General features: G+C 46.5%; 1 protein-coding gene across 2 annotated transcripts in view; it reads left to right on the top strand.

Annotated features, from left to right (window-relative positions):
- Positions 1 to 1,524: 1,524 nt before the first annotated feature.
- corn (cornetto) overlaps positions 1,525 to 11,034 on the top strand; it is an 81,824-nt gene continuing 72,314 nt past the window's right edge. The window contains exon 1 of one of the 2 annotated variants that reach the window (XM_069310737.1): positions 1,525 to 1,714. The gene's annotated coding sequence lies outside the window, so the exon portion shown is untranslated. The remainder of the gene's footprint in view (positions 1,715 to 11,034) is intronic. The other variant, XM_069310736.1, reaches the window with a different exon arrangement.

Below are 11,034 nucleotides of genomic sequence, written 5' to 3'. Positions count from 1 at the left end.
ATAATTCATTATTGGTCAGTTACTTTTTTATCAGAACGTCAAGAGTAGGTTGTAGTTCTGTCAAAGATTATATTGTTTGGAGCAGGAGAGTGTTACAGTGGACAGTATCTCTAGATAATAGGTATCTCCAGGATAATAGGTATCTCCAGCAAACGCACTTAGGGTCGAAAGTCCCATTGTCCTAGCATGTGTACCCAGCTGCAGCGCCCAGCCACGGCCAGGTACCGGAAGTGTAGTCTTAGCTACAAGAGTGTGGATGCTGGACGCTTTGCTGTCCGTCTGCCTGGCCCTGAGAGTTGGGGTATGAGGATGGTCCTCGTGGTTCTATTAGACTGGTGACGGAAAAGAACAAAATTCAGTCTTTCTCCAGTTTTTTTTCTACCACAGACGTGGCCACACATTTACAATGCTAACCAGCATATATACATTTTCTTCTGTCCTCCATGGACAGGGTTAGAGATCTGTTAAACATATAGTTCAGGGATTTATTGAACAATCTTTTTCCAGTGACTTCCTCCTAGGAGGCATCCCGCACCCCGGAAGCTGGTACACCTGGTTATCTTCTTGAGGTTATCTTGAGATGATTTCGGGGCTTTAGTGTCCCCGCGGCCCGGTCCTCGACCAGGCCTCCACCCCCAGGAAGCAGCCCGTGACAGCTGACTAACACCCAGGTACCTATTTTACTGCTAGGTAACAGGGGCATAGGGTGAAAGAAACTTTGCCCATTGTTTCTCGCCGGCGCCTGGGATCGAACCCGAGACCACAGGATCACAAGTTCAGCGTGCTGTCCGCTCGGCCAACCGGCTGGTGTGTGGTACGAGGGGTTTACGAAAGCACGTGGTCAAGGTTATGGGTTTGAGATACCAAAACAGTATGTAAACCATAGCCTTCGTCTTGTGGCCACGCTTCTCCTAAGTCGGTCTTGAACTCATTTTTTTATTTACATTATACTTGCTGGTAGTTGAGGTGGTGAGGTGCCTAGCACTGACGGCTGGGCACGGCTCCAGCACCGCCCTGACGCAGCCAGCTGCCCCTAGACAGCGTGGCCCCACCACACACAGCTTGCACAGAACAACTTCGAGGCTAACAACAGGTAAACACACAGCACCGTTAACTCCCGAGCTTTTCATCTCACACGATATAGATGTACATTCCTCTGGAGTTAAGAACTATACAATTTTAAATACATATTTTTATATCATTTATACGCCACAAAAAATAGTTTAAACCATTTATTAGTTTGGTTTCAAAACATTAAGTATATTTAGGCGAGGCTCTAATCTAGTCTGAGCTTCAAACCTAAAAGTATTATGGTTTAAAGAGAGGTGTGTGGATTCATTAAGCAGGAATAAAACGTAACTTTCTTATGGTAAACTGTTTCCCTAGACACAATGTGGTGGAGAGAGAGAGAGATGGCGGAGTGGCGCACTGGTAGCCCGGGTTACCAGTGAGATGTGTACCCCCCGTCACATTCCCACCCTCGGCTGACCACGTGCTGCTCCAGCTGACGCGCCTCCCAAGCTCAGTTGTCCATCAGACATTGTGTGGTGATGGCTTCTCTGCCGCTCGCTCAGGAATACTTTAAGATTGTTATTTTTTAGTGTTACTGTTGAAACTGGAGATATTAAACTTTCTAAAAGACAGTGATGTATACGCAAGGTAAACGTTAGGAGTGATTCGAGAGTATATTGCGGATATCCTGAGTCAGCTGTAGGTAAGTGACATTTGTGTGCGTGTGTTCTCACAATTAGAGGTTGATGCAGGTGTGGATAGTTCTCTATCCCGGCAATGTGCAATTTTGGGAGACGTTGGCTAGTCTTGGAAGATGTCATAATCAACCATGAAGAGATGGTGTGTGCTGAGAGTGCTCTTGGAGATGCTGATTCGATAGTGTGAATTTAATTATTTCCTAGTTAGCCAGGTGTAGCAAGCGGGGTACCTTGAGGGACAAGGTTAGTGTGCTACCGGGGAGCTCCAGGTACTACATACCAGTCGCTTATTGTACCGGGAGCTCCAGGTACTATACACCAGTCGCTTATTGTACCGGGAGCTCCAGGTACTATACACCAGTCGCTTGGTGTACCCGGAGCTCCAGGTACTTACTATACACCAGTCGCTTGGTGTACCGGAGGCTCCAGGTACTACATACCAGTCGCTTCGTGTACCGGGGGCTCCAGGTACTACACACCAGTCACCTGCTGTACCGGGGTGAGTCAGGAGGTTGGTACGCTGGCCAGGACGGAACACAGGCTCCTGGAACACACGCCAGTAAAGTAACAGCGAAGTTGTAGACTTGCCTCTCCTGGTGACCGAGACGGCTGTAGGCGTTGAATACTGGTATTACTTGGTTATTGAATTCGTGCTGGAAGGTGTCCATTAGGATTTACGTCTGTACCAAGAGGGCAGGAAGTGGCGGTTTTCCGCGGTAGATGATACAAGATTGCTCCAGGGCCAAAAAAAAATAAAAAGGTTAAATGAAAAGAGGGAGAGATTGAAGTGGGTAATAGAGGAAGGAAGGAAGGATACATCAGTAACGAGAAAGATGGAAAAGAAGTAAAGGGAGCAGTAATGTTTTCCCACTTTTTTTCCATGTTTTTGTCGAACCAATTTTTACCAATAGTCTAGACTTTTTTTTATTTTTAAAGACAACTAATTTAATTTAAACTTATCACTAGTTATATTTTGATTTGATACGGGGTGTGGTTAGGAATGATGAGCGAGTGTGGTGCTCTGGGTACTTGTGAGAGGGAGTGTGTGGATGGCAGATGACAGCGGCAACCTTTCTGGTGCAGCAGCAGCAGCAGCAGCTTGGTGTGGGGCCCCCCCCCCCTCCCCCGGGCCCACCGTGTGGTGTGGGACATGGTGTGTGTGGGTCGGCCGCCTCGACAAGCCGTGTTTTACCATTCAGGAAGCCTGCCAGGTTGTAGGTTAATTGTTTCAGCTCCACAAGCACATCGTGATATCCTGTTAAATTGACCTCTAGATCTGGGCCCCGGAAGCGGACCCGTTTTGCCCACCTGGTGACTTGCCTCTTAACCATAATATTTACATCCCTTTGTTCGGTAGATGACTTGTGAGGCTCGTAGGTGGTGGGTCGGCGAGGTGCTGACGTCATCCAAGCTTTTGTAATGTTGAACACTGGTGTAAGTAGCATTAAAGCTGCGCCGAAGAATGAGGGCAGTGCAGTCATTTACTTTCACAGTGGTAATATATTAAACTGTGGCCGGTCGGCATTTAGTAATAACCGCATTGCAGAGTACGAGAGATGGTAAGAGGTGTTAGTCGTGTAGCCTAAGGAGATAGTGGATGTAGTGCAAATTGCTGCGTTCGTGAAACATAACAGCGGTGCGGCGGCGGCTGGGAATTGTTAGCCTGACCTGACTATCTCACTGGTTCCTCGTCTCCGTATTCTTCTCACCACCATTGTGGCAGTCTTTCGTGAGCTCCTTCCACACTCCCCCTGAGAAGGGTGGAGGGATAAGCCAATCCCTTTTGTGAGCTCCTACCACACTCACGGCTATTATCTGCGACAAATCAATTCCTTGTGTGGACAGATTCAACTTGTGGTCTTCGTTCTTTTAAGGTTGAGTCCCTCTTAGGCAGACCTCCTGGTTACGTTCACTGTGGTAACAGGTGTTTCATGTGTGTATTTATCACCATCCCTTCCACTTCTCCTTCCGTTCCCTTCTGTTCTCTTGCCTCCCCTCACATCATTCCCTCCCAGGTCTTCACACTGTTCCCTCCCCACCCCGATCTCACGGCATTTCCCCCCATCTTTCCTCACTCCCCTCGCACACTATTCCGTTCCTCCTCCCTTCTCTCTCTCTCCTCTCATATCCACCCCTATAACTTTTGTTATCATAACCTTTTCCAGGTTTGTGTGACCACTGTCTAGTGGGTTGATCTCTGCGGCTGCAGCTTGTGCGGAATGTAATTAAGTGAATGTGTCGCCTTCAATAGTGATGGGGCGGCAGAGTGCGTGAACTTTCTGATTAATTATTGTGTAATGTTAAAGGCGAGCGTGTCTGAGTTAGTCGTGCTGGAGGGACCGGCGAGGGGGAGTGGTCGTGTGCGAGGGAGCAGTGCTGAGGGAAGCCCTGTCCTGCTCCCCCTGCTGACAAGGTTACCACTACTAATTAAATCATGGCCAGGTGGGAGAGAAGGCGGGGGTTGGGATTTGCTTTTATATACAGGCATGTTTAGTAAATCAAGTCTGGTTGTGTGTCAAGTACTGTTGATGGTTTCGTGCTTTTGTATGCATACGGTTTAAGCGGCAGACGGAATGGAATGGACCTCACACTCGTAGCTGTATGTTCAACCCGTACACTCGAGGAATGCCACTTCCCTGTGTCCCTCTGACACTTCCCTGTGTCCCTCTGACACTTCCCTGCGTCCCTCTGACACTTCCCTGCGTCCCTCTGACACTTCCCTGTGTCCCTCTGACACTTCCCTGTCCCTCTGACACTTCCCTGTGTCCCTCTGACACTTCCCTGTGCCCCTCTGACACTTCCCTGTGCCCCTCTGACACTTCCCTGTGCCCCTCTGACACTTCAGTATTTCAAGTTTCCACTTTGTCTCGTTATCTTTCTGCTTATACTAAACACGCTGACATTATCAACATTATCTTTGATTATTTTGTACGTCTGTGTTTTATTCTCAAGTCTTGCAATAAGGGTTCCATTGCCCCAGTCTGTCTTCATGGTCTTAGTTCTGGTATATGTCCTTGTTCCACACCTCGACCAACTTATTGATGAGAACCCTGAGTAGGATTATACAAGTTCAGTTAACTATTAAAGGATCCTCCAGCCTGACCTGTTTCCCCGGACACCACAGCTTGGGAGTCGTATATTACATATTTGTGTGTGTCATGTGTCTATAGTGAACACACTGGTGTTCCCGTGGAGTACCGACTCCGCCTTGCCTACTAGTCGGCTAAGAATCTCACTGATCACGCAGCCTGACTTATGAATCACTACCTAGTTCATCATGTAATTTTTTGAGGCGTTTATCAAGTACTCTAACACCGTGAGCACTACTACTTTATCCAGTACTCTTTTTACACCACTACCTCTACGATCAGTCGTTGTTGTTGTTGTTGTTATAGATTCAGCTACTCGGAACAAGTTCCAAGTAGCACGGGCTATGATGAGCCCGTAACTTACCTGGCACAGGAGCGGGGCAAGCAGCACGGGCTATAGTGAGCCCGTAGTGGACTTACCTGGCACAGGAGCGGGGCAAGCAGCACGGGCTATAGTGAGCCCGTAGTGGACTTACCCGGCACAGGAGCGGTGCGTGATGTTTATACGATCAGTCGCTATCATTCTCACTGCTTCTAGTTTAATCTTAGAGTAGAAGAACATTACAATTATAACCTTCACATTCCACAGCCAATATAACAAACAAACAAACTATCGCCTTGATAAACTTAACTCTTCATCTCTACTCCTTCAAACATAAAATGTCTTATCCTGTGTTAGATTAGGCCAAAGTTTAGAAACGGGAAAATTGGTTAAACTTAAAAATGACTTGAGATACGTGTTTAACAAGAAACGCAGCCTAGCCAGTCTGTTATCAATAACGGATATCCATTATTTGAATACACATGGTTTATAAATGTGGTGATGGTCGGCCGAGCGGACAGCACGCTGGACTTGTGATCCTGTGGTCCCGGGTTCGATCCCGGGCGCTGGCGAGAAACAATGGGCAGAGTTTCTTTCACCCTATGCCCCTGTTACCTAGCAGTAAAATAGGTACCTGGGTGTTAGTCAGCTGTCACGGGCTGCTTCCTGGGGGTGGAGGCCTGGTCGAGGACCGGGCCGCGGGGACACTAAAGCCCCGAAATCATCTCAAGATAACCTCAAGATATGGTTCCATTGTGTGAAGATGGTGCTGGAGGGAACACTGGTCAACACTGGAGACGGTCAGTAATATGGTGCTCATAAACAATTAAATATAAATTGATAAGTAAATATATTATATTAATATATATATACTTATATTAATATATATATACTTATATTAAGTATCAATATAAATTAAGTAAATGTCACAAGTGTTGATGAAATATTTACTGTGGCTGGGTTTAATTTTAAACATTAAATTTCCAATCCGACATTAACTTAACCACACGAAATATTAATTATAAAACCAATATCGCAAGTAAAACTAATAATCGCCTTTTGTACTCTCAGACGGTGTTCACCTAGCGTCTTCTGATGGTCCAAATTGCGAAGTCGCTCCATCAAATACTTAACTCTGCATGAATGTTGTTGTTTTAGGTTTAGCTGCTGAGAACAAAGTGTCCATGTAGCACGGGCTATGGTGAGCCCGTAGAATACCTCACTCTGCATGAATGTGTGCGACCAGAGTTAAATACCCAGTATAAATGTCCCCATACAGTCCTTTTTAGTCTCACGGGCTATTCATGCCCGTGCCACCTTTAGGGTGGCTTAATCTTTATCAGTCAATCCATTTTTAGTCGGGTGAAGAGAGCTTGGGAGCTTGTGGCGCGAGGACTAGTGTGGTAATATCTGCAGAAGACAACTAACGGGGTGAGAATAGCTTGAGCTACCTCATCCCTTTGTGTGTATTTTACATCAATAAACTTATTTCAACTACGCCGGTCTTCTTAACAACTGGAGAGACCGTTTGTCCAACGTCTATATTGGTACCTTGCCTGTAGGGACTGGACGAGTCTCTGCAAATGAGATGTTTCTGCTGCGCTGATTCACTTTCTTCTAACAATAGTTGATAATGTGCTCTTCCATTGTCACGATTTGTCTTTCACCACAACAACGGTGGTGGGAGTGTGGGTGGGTAGCCGGGGCCTGGCCGGCCCGGGGTCGGGGAGTACAACTCCCCAAACCACCTCCAGTGATGCTCTGCAGTGAAGCGATACTACACCTAGTGTGACTGTCTGTGTTGACCACTAAGTTGACTCGTCCCCAGTTGCGACCGCTCACCCTGACAGCCGTCCTTCTCACCTATTTAACGGTTCCTTATTCCCAGTGTAATCAGTGGATCATGTCCAGTCGCTGCCATCTCGCCTGTGATGTCTGGTATCTTAACCAGCTTCCAGTAACGAATTGAGAAGTCAGAAATGAGCGCCGATGTGTATGGCTGTCACCTGTGAACAGTGGCAGCCATGTGAACCTCGAGAGATGGCATCAACCAATGACAGCCCGCCTCGTCATTGACTGCTTTTCTATCTTTCGTATTCTTAATCTCAGAGTGGCTTATGTTGTTTGGCCCTCATTGCCTGAGAGGTCACGTGGCGTGAAGATGTAAGCAGGCAGCTCCTAAGCGGTCCACAAACTTGTAAATCAACAATACATAGTCACGTAAATAAAATAGTACACATTAAGACGCAAAGTCCTTAGCTTATTTAGAAAAGGTGGATGGAGGAGTGTTGCAAGATGTGAGGCAGGTTGTGCAACGGGAGGGAAGACCCTGCTGGGATCTCCCGTGGCAAACCACAGAAAGATTACAGTTTCGTTGTCATTTAGAAATTGCCTAAACTACCGGCATCATGGCGGTCGGGGAAGGTAATGAGGATTGGGCACTGCTAAACAGGTGGGTGTGTGGGGCATAATGACAGCGGGTACTGGCACAACTACCCAGTATTACCCGTCTTCTTGTTTGCTACTCGACTCGGGTCGTGTCACAACTAATGTCTTTTTGTAGGATGATTGTGTGAGGGCTGAATGTAACCTGACATTGTCGAGCAGAGGGAAGCAGTTACTGCTGCTGCCTGTTATTGTGGTGATGGGAGGGCGAGGCCAGGTTAAGGCCCGTACCCTCCGAGCACGCGGCCTTGGCTAACAGTAACCCCGTCCTGCCCAGTCACTGTTCCTGGTTAGTGTTGATGTGTCTGTCGCTGCTGGTGCCCAGCCCTCTGTGCTGGTGCCTCAGCCAGTGCCAATATTTCGTTCTCTGTGGGTCCGATATAGTTGCTTCACACCAACTTGTACAACTCTACGCGTATTACAACAGTTTTTGACATGGTGTTATTGAACACAAAATACACACACAAGAAATTACAAGGAAAGTAGAGAGACGAGCTTTAACTTCCTAACGAGCAGAACGCAGAGTTTAATAGCACATAATTATATTATTTGCTATTAAACTATAATAATTACTGTGGATTACGGATTTTACTGTGTTAAATTATAATAATAATTTAACACAGTAAAATCCGGATCAACCACCGTGAAAGTTCAGTCCCCCAGGGGACTGTGCTTACTCCGGTACTTTTTCTCGCTCATGTCGGACATGGACAGGGGCACAAACTGTAGTACCGTATCATCCTTTGCAGATGCCGCTAGTATTTTCATGAGGGGACAACATAGAGGACACAGCAAACTTTCAATCTGATATGAATCGGGTCTTTCAATGGGCCTCAAATAATATGATGTTTAATGAACTCGGGTTCCAGCTCCTGCGCCTTGAAAATGGCGAAGATATTAAAATGGAAACGGCATATAAAACAGTCAAATTACACTATATCTGGGAGTAATCACGTTAGACCTTATTTTTATATAAAAATGAAAAAAGCTGTCACAAATATAAGAAAAACGACAGGTTGGATAACAAGAACCTTTCAAACAAGGGACGCCACACCAGTGATGATACCTCGGAACCATCACAAGGTAAAGATCTGTGGATAGAGGGAAAAAACAACTTTATGAACCACCTGCACATAAAATTATTACTGGCAGATACAGCCAAGTCACGTTCCATAAGGAGGGCTCGACCCTAATACCACAAATTCACAAGAATTAAATAAAAATATACAAATAATAGATTGTTAAGCTAACACTGTTGATGTACTCTCAAAGTGTGGAGGAAATCTCTTCCACTCTTCACATTAGCACCCATTATACTTTTAAGGTCGTTTGTATATATTTAGAAACATACATGGTGAACTGTATCTTGGAGCAATCCACTTACTACGTCAAGCCATTCTGATGACCGCATACGACTCCTGTAAATCTGGGCCAGTGGCATCTACTGTCGGTATACTGAACCTGGCGTCAGTGGTGTTAGAGATATTTGTTAGACAGTGCTTCGGAAACTGTGCTAATAATGTTTTAAGTTAACGCTGGTCTTGTGTGGTACTTCCTGCTTCCCTGTGGACGTGGCTCTGACTAACGCTACACAAACTTACTCTCTCATAAACTGTAATTCTACATGGTAAATTAATCTCAGTTGTTACCCAGAGTTTCAGATTAACAAACTTGGGAGATCAGGTTATTGTTTACCCGAATTGAGATGTACTTGGTTGTAAAAATAGCGGTAATTGTGGTTACTCGAACCATTCACGTGGATCTTTATTTAACAAAACCCACTGCCTTATTGAGGGGTCACCCTCTGGTGTAGTGGTTATAACACGCTCCTCGAAAACCAAAGAGGGTTCGAAACCTAGGCAGGGGAAAATGTTGGGCATTATTTCTTTACTCCATTCGATTTAGTGCATCCAGCAGGAATTGCGTTGTAAAACGATTTGCGAATCATGATCTGTTGAAAACATGGAGCAGAATAACCAAACCGGTTCCACTCCCCCTTGTAACGTCGTGCCTGGTGTCATAAATCCCATATTGATCTCCCTGCGCACAACATTACACTTCTCTCTCACAGTGTACACCACTAAGCCAGTCGGACCTCGAGCACTTCACCCTCAACCTCTGGTGTGGATGGTGGCACAGCCCTAGGCTACAGGTACCCCTCTTGTGTGGATGATAGCACCAGGGGTGTGGAGCAGGCGGGGGCGGCGCCAGGTGTGGAGCAGGCGGGGGCGGCGGCGCCACACTGGCTGCTGGTGATGCAGGCGACACCGCCAGTTGTGTGTTAGCCTGGTGGCGCCGGGAAGGCACCATAGACAAGAACATGTAGGGCAAGGCTTCCAGACACAGAATGGTTCACCAGTTACCAGGGCTAGACTCTCCACTCTGGTCTGTGGTAACAACATTGGCAACTGTCAAGGGAAGGGCAAGACAAATGCTGCAACACTGGAATGTTTGACAGCATTAAATTATACTGAATGTTTCCTGTAAATTGAACTAGTGGGAGAGGGTTGGTTGAGGTGGCTCGTATCACTAGCATTATTACCCGCTAGTTCTTGAGGTTATACACAGATATACCAGCTCTAGGCGTACACCTTTATCCTACTGTGATCATCTTGATTGATTGAGTGATGAAGATTAAGCCACCCAAAAGGTGGCACGGGCAAGAATAACCCGTAAGTGGTGGCTCTTTGGAGCCATTACCAGTATCATTAGATGATACTAGAGACCTGTGGAGGTGCGACTGCACCCTACTGAGAGGTCGTGACCTTTCGATCATCTTGAAATAAGTCTTGTCTACATACCTGGCCTGGTAGTCCACAACAACTAAGATTTCCCCCAGCTTTCCAGGGATTCAGCCAGGTGTACAGTGCCTTGTAGTCAAGGTTTTTAAGTGTTTCATCCCAGCTTTGTGTCTTGGCACACGTGTAGGCTGGTGGCAGTGGTCACGTGACCTGGACGGTGTCAAGCTAAATATACGTAAAAGAAAAAGAAAAGGTTTCCAGGAGGAGGAGGGTTGAAGCTATTGCAGGTTGTCACAAGAATTATGGGATAAAATTGGGAAAGTTGTTATAATGCGGGCATTGGGATGCGGATACAAGATAATAGGAAGGAAGAAAACTATCCCTGGTGTGGTTGGGTGATTAGTGTGACCATCTGTGACGAGGGGATTGTTGGGGGGGGGGGGGGGGACCCATGAGCAGGCAGACAGGGGAGGGGGCCTGCTGCTGCTGCTGCTGCTGCTGCTGCTGCTGCTGCTGCAGTAGGATCAATGATGACCGCCCTCGCTAACAACCACCACTGATGTATTTTCTTCCATGTCCAAAATTATTTTCTAAATTTATTGTCTGAAGCGAAATTCACAATAAAGCGGTTTACGTCACGAGTTTTTGGGCTGTCGATTCGGATTTTCTGACGTAGAATGTTGGAGTGATGAGTTGTGAGGATGGTGGTGTGGGAGGGATAGTAAGGC

Source organism: Procambarus clarkii, chromosome 68 (assembly GCF_040958095.1).
Source record: "Procambarus clarkii isolate CNS0578487 chromosome 68, FALCON_Pclarkii_2.0, whole genome shotgun sequence".
Classification (NCBI taxonomy): Eukaryota; Metazoa; Arthropoda; class Malacostraca; order Decapoda; family Cambaridae; genus Procambarus; species Procambarus clarkii.
This window is presented reverse-complemented; position numbering and strand designations above follow the sequence as displayed.